Below are 16,276 nucleotides of genomic sequence, written 5' to 3' on the forward strand. Positions count from 1 at the left end.
AAAGCAATATTGCAAAATATTTATTAATTAAGGTCTCCATTTCTCATATTATAAAATGTGGTCCAAAACAAATAAAAATTTGTATTAAAGCTAACATAAAAATATCCCCATTTTGACTATATATATTGATAAAATAGCTACCTGAAAGCCCACTAAAGTAGCTACTAGCTAGCTAGCTCATTACTGGAAAATGACATTTTTCTGTAAGGAAAATCATTGACATGATCAACTCATTAAAAAGTTGAGGCATATTATACGAAAGGGTTTGACAAATATAATTAAAATTGGAATTGACCATTGAAAAGTTAATAGGCAGGCAGGAAAAAAAAAAAGCATGCACGTTCCATGGGATTAATTAATGTGACAGATGAATTATTCAAACTACGTACTCTTTGGTGCATTCTGGAAATTAACTAGCTAACTTGACTCAATAATCATTTCAGATTATTGACTATATGGATCATTCTAATTACATTAATATCCAAATAGTCAAACATTTGATCGTATTTTTTCAAAAAAATCCTCGATAATTAATTAATTAAAGACTTGTATTGTTAGTATAAATTAATCTTCTGAGCCAAACCATATGGAGGAAATAATCGCTTATAATTAATTCCCTCCGGTTTGGTTCAAGCACCGAGAAAGTAAGACTCTTGAATCTTGTGCATGCTTTAGAACATTAGCATTAGATTCATCAAATTTATTTTTAAATTTTAATAAAAAGTACAAATTTTTCATATATATATATAAAACTTACTTATTCGTAACTCCATATTGAATTAGTTATTGAATTCATCAAAATAATAATATAATATTATTTTTTTAATTATAATATTTTAATTTTTTTCATATTTTATAATTACTCTAATTATATATTAATTAATAATTTAATTTGATTCTTACATTATTATTACAAGATAATTAGAGATTAAACGTGAATAAAAAAAATCATTAGAGATTAAAAGTGAATAAAAAATAGATTTGATGAGTAAACAGTAGCTTTTCAAATTTAAAAAAACTTATATATTTACTATAGCTTAAAGTTTCACATTTATCTATTTAACTAATTTAATGTAGCTCTCTTTAGATAAAATTTATTATATTTTATATTTGACTAAATTTTTAATGAAGCTAATATTAATGCTCTTACGAGCACGTTCAGCAAGTAGACGGCCAAATTGAATCTTCAAAGTTGGCGACGGAACTTTTCGTATAGATGGAACGGTGTCTATATATTTAATTTATTGTTTGGGATTGGTTATTCATGGTATACATCTTGGGAATAAATTGATGTTTTTGTTTTTAGACGCTTGTGCCTTATTGATTTATATTCTTAGTATTTTTTTTTTTTGTAAGTCTTAAGTGTTAAGATTTAGTCTCGGTTTTCTTTTGCTACAAGTGAGAGCTACTTCAATAAATTTGGAAATGAATTACTCTTAAATATGTGACTCTGACTCTTTAAAAAAAAAAAAAAGTAGTCGGCCAAATTCAATTTTGTCTATTCAAAAACTAAACTATAGTACTAATTCCAATTAACCGAACCCATGCAAATTAAAGGAGAATAATCCAACATTTATAATTAAAGGTCCAAAAAAATTAAATTAATCCGACATCCTTTAATTTGGTGACTGAATAGTTAAGAAACCGGATTCAAGGACTGCTTCCAAATAGTCAGGCCCGTTTGATTGCAAGACTCAGTTAAAATTAATTTAATACAATCTAATTTTTAGTTAAGTCTAACATCTAAATACCTAATTCTCAAATTATTAAACGCATTTCAATTCAAAACCTCCTTACACGTGGAGCCTGTAATCTTTTTCAACACAACACATTTTTATAAGTAGGAGTCACAATCTTTTTCAATTTCTCATAAATAGTATTAAACTCATCTTAACATCCAAACTAATCTAAACTTATTTTAGATGCACTCAACATAACTCACTCCACTTATTCAATTCATTACTATTTATAAATAACTCAGTTCAGCTCAACTCAATATTTAAACGTAGCCTTAATCTATCAACTTCTTTATTTAAATAATTAGGTCATTACGTATCGGATCCATCTATCTATATTATATATAATAATTAAACTTTATTTTAAATTGTTTGAGTTAGTAAAGTCTTTGGAAATTTGGCTACTACTCATGAGATATTATTTAATCCTAATTATAAATGTAATACGTACATGCATGAAAGATTTTTTATGCAACAAGTAATTGACGAATAGGGTCATGCTATAGTTATCGCTTTTTTTTACTCTTTTTCCTTCTTGTTATACGTGACATGCCGTGTTTTATAATTTTTTATTAAAAAAAAAAAGAAGAAGAAGAAGACAAAGCTTGTCTCCCACCAACATCCCCCCTCCTCATTTCCTCTTCAGAAACCAGCAAACCCCAACTCCCGATGAAAGCTTCATTCATGCTAACTCCTCCATCAGAAGTCCATCGGCATCCAGTACTCGAGGCAAGAGATACATTTCCAGCACCATCTTCCAGCTCTCCTCTGTCCGACTTCCAATTCGAGACATACATTTCCCTCATTTTTTCCATCTTGTTTTAACATGTAAAAAGACACTGATCTCCTCTAATGCATTTGAACCAAGCCCAAGAAATATGTTCTTGGTTTTTACTTAAGGCTTCCCTGTGATTTCGTATTTAACATTAGTTATTAAAACATATGGAGTTTATTTTATTTTTTTGAATCTTGGCTTTTCCGGTGAATTTTAATGGATTGAGTGTAAAAATTGATATTGGGGGGTGGGGGGATCTATATAGGCCAAAAAGATAGGATATATCACAAAAATTGTATGTGGTTTAGGAAATGTAATATTTTCATATTCTTGTCCTATTGTTGTTGTTGTTTCAGTAATATTCTAGAAGGCGATGTGAGGTTTGGATGAATGGAGGCTTGAAGGGGTGGCGACAGAAGGGTGGGTTTCTTCTCGAACTGGGATGGAGGCTTGAAGGGGAGGCGACGGGAAGTGTGGGTTTCTTGAAATGGTCTCTTTGACCGTTGGATGGATGGAGGCTTGAAGGGGTGCTTTTCTCTTCTCGAATTGCTTTCTCTGGCTTAAGGGGAGGCGACAGAATGGGTTCTTGAGTTGGATGGAAGCTTGAAGACCAATTGGATTTCTCTGAAGGCTTGAAGACGAAATGGAGACTTGGATTGAAGATGAAATGCGAACTGGTTTCTCTTTGGTTGGATGGGTTTCTCTTGGTGGGATGAGTTTCTTTGGTTTGAAGATGAAGGTTTAAGAAGAAATAGAGCCTTTATTTTTTAATGAGTAATGCTAGAGAGAAGCCACTATAGCAGTGCATATTTTGTACTCACTGCGTTGTTACTTCTAATTGATTGTTCCCAACACTCATTTGGGAAGATGTATGGTCTAGATGATGTCACATCATGTGTGCAAAGTGGATACTCCCAATAGTAGCTTCTATCTATATTTATTCTTTTTTAATTTCTAAACGCTTACAACGTGGCATTTCAAGTCAAGCGGGAAGTGGGAGCGGGACGCCCGAGTGGTAGGCATAGCATTTTTCTTGACGAATATATTTTAAAATATATATATATATAGTTAATTTGTCGGAGGTATACATATGACTTGTGCCGGCCTGGCGGCCTTTTACGCAGAAGGGGATCGAAACCCACCATTTTTTAATGAGATTTTCTTTTGATACGTGCATTAATTAATTGATGAAATTCATGGGTCTAACTCATCTCATAAAACCGGTTGTATAAGAGAGGATTGCTCATTGCTTATAAACATGCCCAAGACCTTGTCCATAGCCAATGTAGGATTATTCCTCAACACCCTCCCTCACGTGCAGGCCAGTATTTTTTCTGGTCCTTGTCACGGGGTAAGTAGTGTGGGCCCACATTCGTCTTGTGGCAGGCTCTGATACCATGATGAAATTCATGGGCCTAACTCATCTCATAAAACCGGTTGTATAAGAGAGGATTGCTCATTACTTATAAACATGCCCAAGACCTTGTCCACAGCCAATGTGAGATTATTCCTCAACATTAATAACATTCGTATAAACCTCAATAATTTAATATACATGATATTGATGTCGGATGCCTGCCGGCCGGCTATTAACAATATCCAGAGGCCGGCTTAAACGATAAGGACTAATTAAGAATGAAAGAGAATTGAGCAAGGAAGATATACGAAGATGCTCAACTTTTACTCGAGTAACGGTTGAACAAACCTTCTTGTTTTATACGAAGATGCTTGCTCGAAGTTCGGTGAAGAGAATACGAAGATGCATTCTTTCTAAATGTGCGGTATACTCTCTGTCGAGCGAAAATTCCTGAAGTTGCGAGACATTGAAACTCTTCATGTGAAAGTAGTCGTGTGTAAATACAGTGTAATCCACGTTTTAAGATTATGTTTTTCACATCATATACGTACGTACTAGGTTTTCTTCAAGGAAGCCATTTTCTTGTTTTATACCTGATTATATATTGGTATATACTTTTAGGTGATTTGCAGCCACGTCGACCTACCAATTACAAGACACTCATCTGCCCTTTATTTTCACTTTTGAGCTTCAGAATATGCCCCCACTTCATTTCCCCAATAAGGGCTGTTTGGCAGATCGATTTCCTTAATTTTCATTTATCTTTTAACCAAAAGACCTACAATATACTTCGAATTAGTTAAACATGATATTGTTACAACTAATTTTTTACAGTGTTACACAATTTAACACTCTCTCATAAATATATAATAATCTACATGCATGTTGACTATATGACATTTACAGGTTGATCTTGTTTGTCAAAATAGACAGAAATAAAGAATTACGTCTTGTTTGGATGTTAAAATGAGATGAGAAATTTGTGAATAAAGTAAAATTGTTTAAGTTAAGATGTTTTATGGGATTTTGGAAAAGGAAAAAAAAAAGTTGAATTTAAAAATTATAAAATTAAAATATTGTTATAATATATATTTTTTAATATAATTTTGGTTTTGAGATTTAAAAAAGTTGAATTATTTTTTATGTTTGTTTGAAAGTTTGAGAAAAAATGCAATGATTAGGTAATGATCATTAGATGAAAAATTTAAAAATTTAAAATTGAAAAGTATTTGTATTTTATTAGTGTTTAAAAATAAAATAAGATGGGTTGAGAATATCTCAACATCCAAACGAGGCATTCTCAACACTTTTCACTACCCATAATTATTATATATTATTTTTATATAATAATTATATAAGTTAATGATGTAATTTTCATCGAATATTTTTATCATGGACCATATAAATATTAATAAGATATGCTATTAATTAATAATAAATCATAATCATGCGATAATTTATGTCATGAGTTTGCTCGATAGTGGGCTCGAGCGAAGCTTGACCCATGAGTTCGCTTGAGATATGCTCGACAGTGGACTTGAGTAAGACACAAACCCTAATGTTTGTTCGAGCCACGCTCAACATCCCACTCGAGCCAATATTCATTAACTATTCGCTCGAGACAATATAATCTATGCGGTACGTACGAACATGTAGGCGTTCCACAATTTTTGTTTTTATCTTGCATTAATGGAGTTATATATTTGGGGATCCAAAGTCAAAACCTGCAATCATACTCTTGAGAGCACGAAATTAACTTTGTCATTGTGAAAATGATAAAATTACAGAAAAATCACTTCTATGATTAGGAACTCAACCCCACCTCCCTCCTTTTTTGTGTAAGGGAGGATGGCACCTCCTTATTTTATTAATCAATCTCACTTATAGCGGAGAAATACCGTAATAAACAAAGGACAAGGCTTATCAAAACTAAAACCAATAAAATAAAACCTACACTACCAAACAAAAACATCTTGTCTACTAAACAAGCCTAATACAGGGAAACCCAAGCTTATCCATACGTAAAATCCCTCTGAGGTTGGTAGGAATATCCTGAGAAAACCATTGCTGAGTACAACCTCCCGCTCCCAATCGTGCTAAATTGTCTGCCGACGCATTTCCTTCCCAATATATATGCGTGTCTCGAACATATAAACCTTTCAAAAGTTCCATTATTTCATCCCAGTAATCTTCTAGATACCACACTCCACAAACTGTTTCCTTCAACCATCTGACCACCAACATGGAGTCTAACTCCAAATCAATATGCACCACTCCCATAATTTTAACAAAACGAAGGCCATGTAGCAAACCCATAAGTTTTGCAAAGTTATTCGTACCTGTACCGAGAGATACCGAATAGGCCATTAGATCACCATTTACATCCCTAAGCACTCCACTAGCCCCTGTAGTACTAGGATTACCTTGTGAACTTCCATCGACATTCAACTTTAGACGTCCAACTGCTGGCTTTGTGTCCATCGAACCAACTTTAGAACTAATCTCTTCGGAGGTTTAATAGGAACATTAAGCTCCATTAAAATTACCTCATCTCGTCTTGACAACAATTTCCCCACTTTGAGTTATTCTCTCACTTTCGCGGTCCATGTCTTAACATGACACCACACGGTAGCAGCTGAAACATTTACTCCTTCCATCCGCGCCTTACACCGTTGCAACCAAAGACACCAAGTAACAAAGTGAGGGAATAATAGCAAGAAGTTGCCCCATTTGAGAAGGCTTAGATGCTTTTAGAAACCAGACATCCACTAATTGTTTCCATGTTGTTCTTGTAAGACTACCCAATCCCACCTACGCATAGGCTCGGCTCCAAACTTCCCTTGCTATATCACCATTTGCAAGGACATGATTTATATCTTCATATCCACCATTCAAGCAACAATTGCATTTTGATGCTATAAGAATGCCAACATTTCTTATTTTATCATCCACACTTAAAGCATTATTAAATACTTTCCACATAGTAAGATAAATATTATTTGGAATGCAAGAATGTCATACCTAATCAGACCATCTAACCTTAGGAGCTCTTACTCGAACATGGTTTCATGCACTCTTAGTAGTGAATTTTCCATCATTATTAGCCGTCCATACAAGCAAATCTGACTCTGCTTTGCTTCTACTTAGAACTTCCAACACTTTTTCAGCCATTTCTACCCCCACAAGACGATGTAGTAGAGCAACATCCCATCCATCTCAATTTTGCTATCTTTTGACTTGTAAACTTGGAGAATCACCAATAGGAACCGTATTACCAAGAGGGCCATCATCCATCCACTTGTCAAACCAAAAAAATACATTTCCATCTTTAAGCTTCAATTTAGAAAGATTAAGGACTTCCGGAATACAAGAAGTCACCATCCTCCAAAATCTAGTGCCTTTGCCATGATCCACAAGGTAAATATGATTATTTTTAACATATTTGGCTCTAATAAATTTTGTCCACAAAGAGTCTTCCACGATAATTTTCCACACAAATTTCATGAAAAGAGATTTTTGGACATCTTTCAAACTTCTAAACCCCATTCTACCTTTTGTCGTCGGTAAACATAATTTCTCCCATGACTTCCAATGTTTTTTTGGCTTTCCTTCATGCACACCCCAGAAAAAATTACTCAAACATCTGTTTCTACTTTTCAACACCGAAACAGTTACATACACCGTAGATAATAAGTATATGGGAAGGCTCATTAGAACATGCTTTAAGAGCAAAACAAGAGCTCCATTTAATAAAAGTTTGTTTTTCCACCCTTCCATCTATGCCTTGATTTTTCCAATAAGCTCCTCTAAATACACTGCTTTCATCCTTCCAAAAATTATTGGCACTCCCAAGTATTTGAAAGACATAACACCTTCCGTAAACCCAATAATTCTTAGAAGAGACCTCCGTCGAGCATTAGTAACATGTTTAGAAAAATTTATAGAGGATTTATCTTCACTAACCTTTTGACCCGACCAATTCTCATAGGTAGACAAAGTATCCACTATGGCTCTCACCGAAGGTTTGTTCCCATTAGCAAAAACAACTATATCATCGGCATATAACATATGAGATATCAAAGGAGTGCCTTTAGGTTGAGAAAATGTGCCAATTTTTTGTTCTTCAAACTTCGCCTTAAGCAATCTTGAAAGAATTTCTTCAACAATAATAAACAGATAAGGTGAAATTGGATCACCTTGTCTCAATCCTCAACCACTTTTAAGGAAACCCTTAGGAACCCCATTCATGACCATAGAAAGCCAAGGGTTGGAAATACACTGCCTGATAAATCCACACACCTGAGTAGAAAACCCAAACTGAGCCATAACATGCAGGAGAAAGTCCTAATCAACACTATCATAGGCTTTCGCCATATCGAGCTTAAGGATAATATTACCACCCCATACAGGTTTGTTGATGCTATGTATTATCTCCTGTGTGAGGCTTATATTATAAAAACTACTCCGGCCTAGAATAAAAGCTCCTTGTTCCGGAGATATGATATGTGAAAGCATAGGAGCTAGTCTACTCACCAAGATTTTAGAGCAAATTTTACAAACATTTGAGCAAAGACTACTCGGTCTAAACTTATCAAAGCTTGTTGGCGCCTCCACCTTAGAAATAAGAGCCAGAAAAGATGCTGAAAAATTTATGGGAAGATCTGACCGCAAGAAAAATTCATGAACTACCCCCACCACATCATGACAAATAATATGCCAACAAACTTGGAAGAACCCAAATCCAAAATCATCTGGCCCTAGACTATTGTCAATTGGTGTGGAGAAAACTGCATCTTTAACGTTTTGGATTGAAGGGAGCTGACGTAACCTCTCATTATCTTCCTCCGTAATAACTGCTTGCACCAGCCTTGATAAATCAAGAAGCGCCCCACTTGCTTATGAGCCAAAAATTGACTGAAATGTTGCACTGCACCAGCATGAATTTCTTCCGACTTCTTCAGCCATCTACCATCCTGTAACTTCATCTCCCGAACTTACAACTTGGCCCTAGCATTGAAAGCTAGAAAAAAACTTGCATTAGCTTCACCTTTATCAAGCCAAGTTTGTTTGGCTTGTTGACGTAGTCGAGTTTCTTCACATCCCAACCATGTATCCAATTCAATTTTTGCTACAAGATAGTCCTGCACATATTCCTCACTAAAACCATCTTGCAATTTTTCCTCCAGCATAACCACTCTATCCTCCAACTGCCTAATATGCAGTTCTGTATACCCAAAAACCTCCATGTTCCAACTTCGCAAAATATTTTTTAGTCTATTCAACTTTTTAGCCAAGTGAGCCATCCCACACTCCTTTATCCCCTCCTCCTAAGCATTTGTGACATAGGCCATGAAAGACCAGCGGGTGACCCACATTTGATGAAATTTAAATGGTGGAAAACCATACGGCGTGGAGACATTTTCCAATCGTATCACCAACGGTGCATGATCAGAAGTGTTCCTGGACAAATACTCCAAGTGAGCCTTTGGAAAAGCCGTAAGCACATCAGCACTGATTAAAGCCCAGTCTAAACAAGCCCAACTTCAAGACGTTCCTTCATGACCATTACACCACGAAAATCAATTACCAAAATATCTTATTTCAGATAAACCAGCAGTGTCAAGAAAACTATTAAAATCCTCCATTGCAGAGAACTATCTTGGTTTACCACCCCTCTGTTCCAAATCATTCCTGATGATATTAAAATCTCCCACTACAATCCACGAAATAGACCCTGACACTCCATTGGATAAAGAATGCCATAAATTTCTACGTTCCACCTAAGTGCATTTAGCATAAATGAAAGAAATACATACTCTCTTATTATGTATCACCGTAACCATAGTGATTAATTGATTCGTCGCCTCCACCAATTCAACTTGTACCCCTTGAGCACATAGAATCCACAGTTTCCCCCTTGCACTTCATTTGACAAACAACCCTCAAACTGCATTTTTTGTTTAAAACCCTCCATGTGCCTTTATGATAAAAATGACTCTGCCACTACAACAATCCCAGGCTTATATTTTCTCACCAATTTATTCAACCTTCTCTTAGAGGTACCCATCCCCCGGATGTTCCAAAATAGGATGGACTGCATCATAAATTTAATCTCGAGGGCTTGCGTTTAACCCTTTTGGAACTTCTCAAACTATTTCCTCCTTTGTAAAAGACAGGATTCTCATAATTAGACATTATTTCTTTTCCTTTGTCAATATTCTCCACTCCTTCAGCAACATCCGAATCAGAGAAAAACATCAATCCATCCACACACACACCCTCCTCAGAAGAATCAGCTTCCTCCACAATCTTTGATCCTTCACTTTCTCAATGCCTATACCTTCATCTGAATTAACATCCTCTACATTAGCATCATTTCCTTCCTCAAGCACCTGGGTCTCCTTGATTAAAATTCCTTCCCATGTTTCCTCCACAAAAAAATTCATCTTTATTAGAAAGGCCCTCCTCTTGATAACAACCTCAGCTTGTTTACTTGTCTCAGCCATGTCCTTCTCCCCATTACTGGCTGATATTAGCTACAATCACAGAGAAAACATAAATACTTGACAAAATTTTGGGAGAAGATCATCATATACGGCCTAGTGGTGATTATGATCATTTGGAGAAACAGAGGGAGTAATGGCTTCGTTATGTTCATCTTCATGAAAACCCATCAGGAATCAGAAATATATTATATATAAGGTTGTTATAGTACTTGCAAGAAGTCTTTTTCTTTTTTTAAATAAAAAGAAAATTTCTTTGTAATTCATTTTCATGATCATCATATTATAATTAATTACCCTCAAGTACTATAAGGATCTTTGAGACCATTGGAGAATATGATCTAGAGAACCAATTTTATATCCTGCAATAATTTGCCATTCAAAAAACACAGAATATTTTTGTCTAATTAATACTCCAAATGAAACCAACATATATATATATATATATACACACATACATACAAGCATGCATGGCCGAGGAAGTACACCATAAAATTAGCTTCTTCACTCCTTAATGAAGCTGAAGATCATCAACAATATAATCTGAAGAAGCAAAGCCAATATCTAATATGAGAATTATTACCTTATAGTTTCTCTTGTGAACATTAAAGCCAAGAGTCTTTGCAGCTTCCTCAATTTTAGACAAGATTTCATATGCAGGGTGCTAGGAAGTAGTAAAACAAGTTTCTCGCTTCAAAAGATCCAGTAGAGTTCAAATTTATAAAAACATAGTCACAGCCACATCCTGAAGATTTTATGGAAATTTAGCTGGTTCTATTAATGTCAATACCTGGCGGCCAATGATATATGAGCCGAACCACAAATACTACCACTTAAACTATCTTCCAACTGTTTTAAACATAAAAAATAAAAAAGAGAAATATGATAGAAATCAAATCAACAAAACAAATATATATATATATATATATATTTATATATATCTCCAAACAATGCAATAGGCAATCATCTTAATTTTACACACAAAAAGGAGACTCATAAATCTATATAAGACATTGCTATCACATGTCTAGCAAAATAAAAACTCATTTTTTGACTGTTTTTGTAAGAAGAAGAAGGAAAAAACAACAGCATACTTAATGATCATGCATTATATATATCACTTTTTTATGATCTTAAAAAACTAAAGAGATCAGAACTCTTCAATCTCTAAGGTGTTTATTAACAAGTCAACAACATATATATATATTATATGTATATATATATTAGTACAGTCATACACACGTATAATTGGATACTGGATAGAATGCATCCACAATTTTGATACACAAACTACGTACTGATCTTTTAAAGACATCTAGGTTCGGTTACTTTATTATTTAAATGGCCAAATACTGGGCTGTGACTTCAGCATTCGTCTGAAATAGGATAATGGAATGAATCCACTGACAATTAGAAGAGATCCCAATCCATATTTTATAGCTACGGGTTCATATTTTTATAAGCTCCCTGCCCATTTTCTATTATAAGTGTCTTTTTTTAGAAAAAAACAAAAACAAAATGCCCATAGGCTTTATTGCTAAACCCTCACTTTTAGCGAATGAATACCTTGGTTACAAGATAATCCAATAAATAAATAACCTTATTGCCAAACACGACAAAAATTAAACATGAAACTACCATCTCCCAAGCTACTTACATTAACAAATACACAAATAAGGCAAGGCCAATTTATTTGTACGAACCAAACCTTTAAAATAAGTGGGAACCTATAGTAAAGATCTCCAAACTCACGTAACTCCATTCGCCCCCAATTTTGCCAAGTAATCCGCCAGAGCATGACCTTCTCTATATATATGCTACACAAGAACATCACCACTATGAATAATGTCCATTAGCTCATCCCAAAAATTTTCTAAGTACCACACACCATGTTGGGTTTGCTCCTTTAGAGTCCCACATCGGTGGGAGAGAATTAAGGAGCAGGCCTCAAAGCCTATAAATAGGATCTTTGGCCTCTTAGTTAATTACACCAAATTATAAGCTTATTTAGTAACTTGTGACTCTAGTAACATTCCTCTATTACTCTTTTCTTGTAAAAGAGAAAGAGGTGAGAGTTAAAGTTTTGCTAGTGGAGAAGATTTGTGGGTGTCATATGGGGTGAGGAGAAAAATTATGTGATTGTAATAATTTTTCACATAGTGTATTTTCTTCTCTGGGTCTGGTGGTTTTTCTCCTGTTTTTTGGAGTTTCTACTTAAATTCTTGTGTTGTTATTATTTCTCTGTTTTTATTCATATTTCACCAAAGGGTGGATTCTAGGGGTGAATTTGGGAGGTCCAAATTCTTAACACACCACACCTATGCCGATGAACCCAATTAACACAAACTAGAGAATCTGATTCCACATCTACATGTTGAATACCCAACTCACGACAGTACCGCAACCCAATGAGCATTGCTTGCAACTCAGCACTTTTATTTGTCCCTACTCCAAGGTGCTTCGAAAAGGCTATACAAACATCTCCAATTAAGTCCCGTATAACACCGCCTGCACCCAAAGCTCCATGATTTCCCACACTACTTCCATCTATGTTTAATTTGAATCTTCCAGTTGATGGTTTCAACCAAGTAACGAGCCGTAGTTGTTACCTTTTTATTGTAACCATAGGGAAATTTAGTTCTTGGAGTCGAGCTTCATCCGCATACGAAATCCTCTTAAACTTAGACTTCATGGTCTGCAACTTACCCAACATTACGTGGACCAACCTGCACACTGGTTCAACAAAAATCAAATTCCCTTACATTCGCACCTTGTTCCAAGGATGCTTCCCGTTTACGACGCTCTTGAAGCTCTCCTAAACCACAACACAACAGTTTCAAACCATGATCTATTCGGGTCATAAGAAACACCCAAAATGATAGAAAACAATCTCCAAACCACCAATGCAATGTCCCCTGCCATTAATACATGGTTCAAGTCTTCCAAACTCCCTCTAGCACAACAATGACATTTAGAAGGAATTGTAATACCCACCTTTCTCAGCCTCTCATCAACACTTGAACAATTGTTCATTGCTTTCCACAAGAAAGTAGAGATCTTTTTTGGGCAAGGAAGCATGCCAAACCCAAGATGCCTAGCACACTTCCAGAGCATGAACACGAACACATTCCCATACGCTCTTCGTTGAGAACCGCCCATCACTATTATGAGTCCATACTAGAATATCCTGGCCAGCTTTTTTTTTTTTTTTTTGAAAGAAAACATTCATCACATTAATCAACAATGGAAACAATTCGATCATGTATAACAGAATACAGAATTTCAAGAGGCCCTTCTTCAATCCACACAATTTCCTCATTCCTCGGTAAGCCCAACTTGGCTAGAATGTGAGCCACCTGATTTGCTTGCTATGAAACATACTGGAGCTTCCTTTGAGCAGACTATCCAAAAAACCCTTCAGATCTTCCACCTTTTGGCCATACCATGAGCAATTCTCTGCTGGATTCTGAATAACAATAACCAAGGTCAAGGAATCCCCTTCAAACACTACCTTGTTAAACCCTAGCTCAACACACATATCAGTAGCCATTTCCAGAGCCATAGCTTCTGCATGTAAAGGAGAGAAAATAAAGTCTCTAGACCAAGCTGCTGCTGCTAATAACTCCCCATTGTGATCTCTAAAAACACATCCCCCTCCCATCCTCTTACTGATGTCATGAAAGGCTGCATCCTAATTAGCTTTTACCCAATCTCGCTCAAGTCTGCACCATTTAACCACTCTTCTACTAACAGTTTTGCCTTCACTTTGCTTTTGAGTTGAAGCTCGAGCCGCATGGAAATCCTCCAATTCTAATCTTTCACCCTGCCACAATTTCTTAGGATTAACAAATACATCTTCAAACACCCACCTATTTCTTCTCAGCCATAACTTCCTAAAAACACAAGCTGTAAGTTCAAGTTCATAAATAGATAAACAATCGGACAGCTGCTTCTAATTAAAAACAAAATCAGTCTCAATAGATTTAGATTTCTGCAGAAAGCTCTCTAAATCAGCCCAGACATCCATCGCAGCCCCACAAGACCACAAGACATGGTTGCTTGTCTCAACTTGCTGGTTACAAATAGGGCAAGCTTCATTCTCAATAACATTCCTTCTATAAAGATTGCTTCTAGTAGGAAGAGCCTCATTAACTGCCCTCGACATAAAAACTTTAACTGCATTTAGAACCTTCAAAGCCCATACCTTCTTCCAAAACTCAGAAAAAAGTTGATGATTAGAACACCCCCCCCCCTTAAATTTTGTTTTTTCTGGCACTGCAAATGATAGGCTGATTTAACAGAAAACAACCCATTGTTGGTAGGACCCCAATAAAGCTTATCCTCAGAACCCCATCTGCTCACAATTAAACTTTTAATCACTTCAGCTTCTTCCACCTAAAAAACCTCATCAATTAGAGAGACATTCCAAGAACCTCCAGGTAGAAGCAATTTGTCAACTGTATCCTCCATATGTAAACAATAATTAGGTGACTAAACCATATATGTGTTAGGGATTGGCAGCCACTTATCCATCCAAATCCTTATTTTTTTACCATTACCCACCCTCCAACGCATACCATCCTTTAATAACCCAGCAACACCATTAATACTTCCCCAAATCAAAGAAGAAGCAGTACCAATTTTTGCACTTAGAAGATCCCCACATCTATAATATTTATCTTTCATTATTCTAGCCACCAAAGAAGAAGGCTTTGTCAGAAGTCTCCAAAATTGCTTTGCTAACAAAGCCTGATTAAAGCTAGCCATATCTCTAAACCCCATACCCTCATAATCTTTAGATAAACTTACCTTGTTCCACTATTTCCATTTAATCTTGTTCTGGTTTGTCATGTGACCGCACCAAAATCTGGCTATCAATTGAGAAATCTGTGAACACAGCTTCAAAGGTAACTTGAATACACTCATATCATATGTAGGTAATGCTTGCAAAATAGATTTTATAAGAAATTCCCTACCAGCCTGAGAAATAAACTGATTTTTTCAATTATTGATTCACTTCTTCACTCTATCCAAGATGCTACTAAAAGCTTTACATCTAGATCTACCCACCATCTAGGGCAACCCAAGATATTTTTCAGCATCTCCACAAATTCGAGCCCCAACAGTCTGAGCTAAAAACTCTTGCACCTCCCTACTTGTGTTAGAGCTAAAAAACAATGAAGTTTTTTCCAAGTTTAATTTCTGACTATAAGCCAATTCATAGGTATGCAAAAGACCTTCCATAGTATGAATAGCCCCATAAGCAATCATAACGTTATCAGAAATTAAACGGCCCGGAATGAAGGCACTCTGATTGTAGGAAATAATTTCAGGTAAAATATTTTTTAACCTATTTGCTAGTGTCTTAGCCATTAGTTTATAAATCACATTACATAAATAATCGGTCTAAAATCACTAACAGTTTTAGGTCTATCCACCTTAAGAATCAAAACCAAATTGGTCATATTCATTTCATCATAAAAAATACCAGAATTCAAAAAATCCAGAACCTCATTGACAACTTTATCACCCACTATACTCCAATAATCTTGGTAAAAATAAGAGCCAAAACTATCAGGGACTGGGGATTTAAAAGGAGCCATTTGAGATAAAGCCAACTCAACCTCCAATCTGTCAAAAGGTGCATCCAGTGTATGGGACATTTCACTAGTTATTTTACAACTCAAATCAGCTAACCCTTCCTCAATTAACACATTAGATGCACTTGTTGAACAGAAAATACTAGCAAAATGATTCTCAAAAGCCTTTGAAATACTAACTTGGCCTGTCTTTAAGACAGCATTAGAATCTCTTACCTCCATAATTCGATTCCTTCTCCTTCTCTGAGTAGCACACAAGTGGAAAAATCTAGTTTTCGTCACCAGTCTTATACCAGTTTACTTTG

The sequence above is a fragment of the Juglans regia genome, chromosome 14, assembly GCF_001411555.2.
Source record: "Juglans regia cultivar Chandler chromosome 14, Walnut 2.0, whole genome shotgun sequence".
NCBI lineage: Eukaryota > Viridiplantae > Streptophyta > Magnoliopsida > Fagales > Juglandaceae > Juglans > Juglans regia.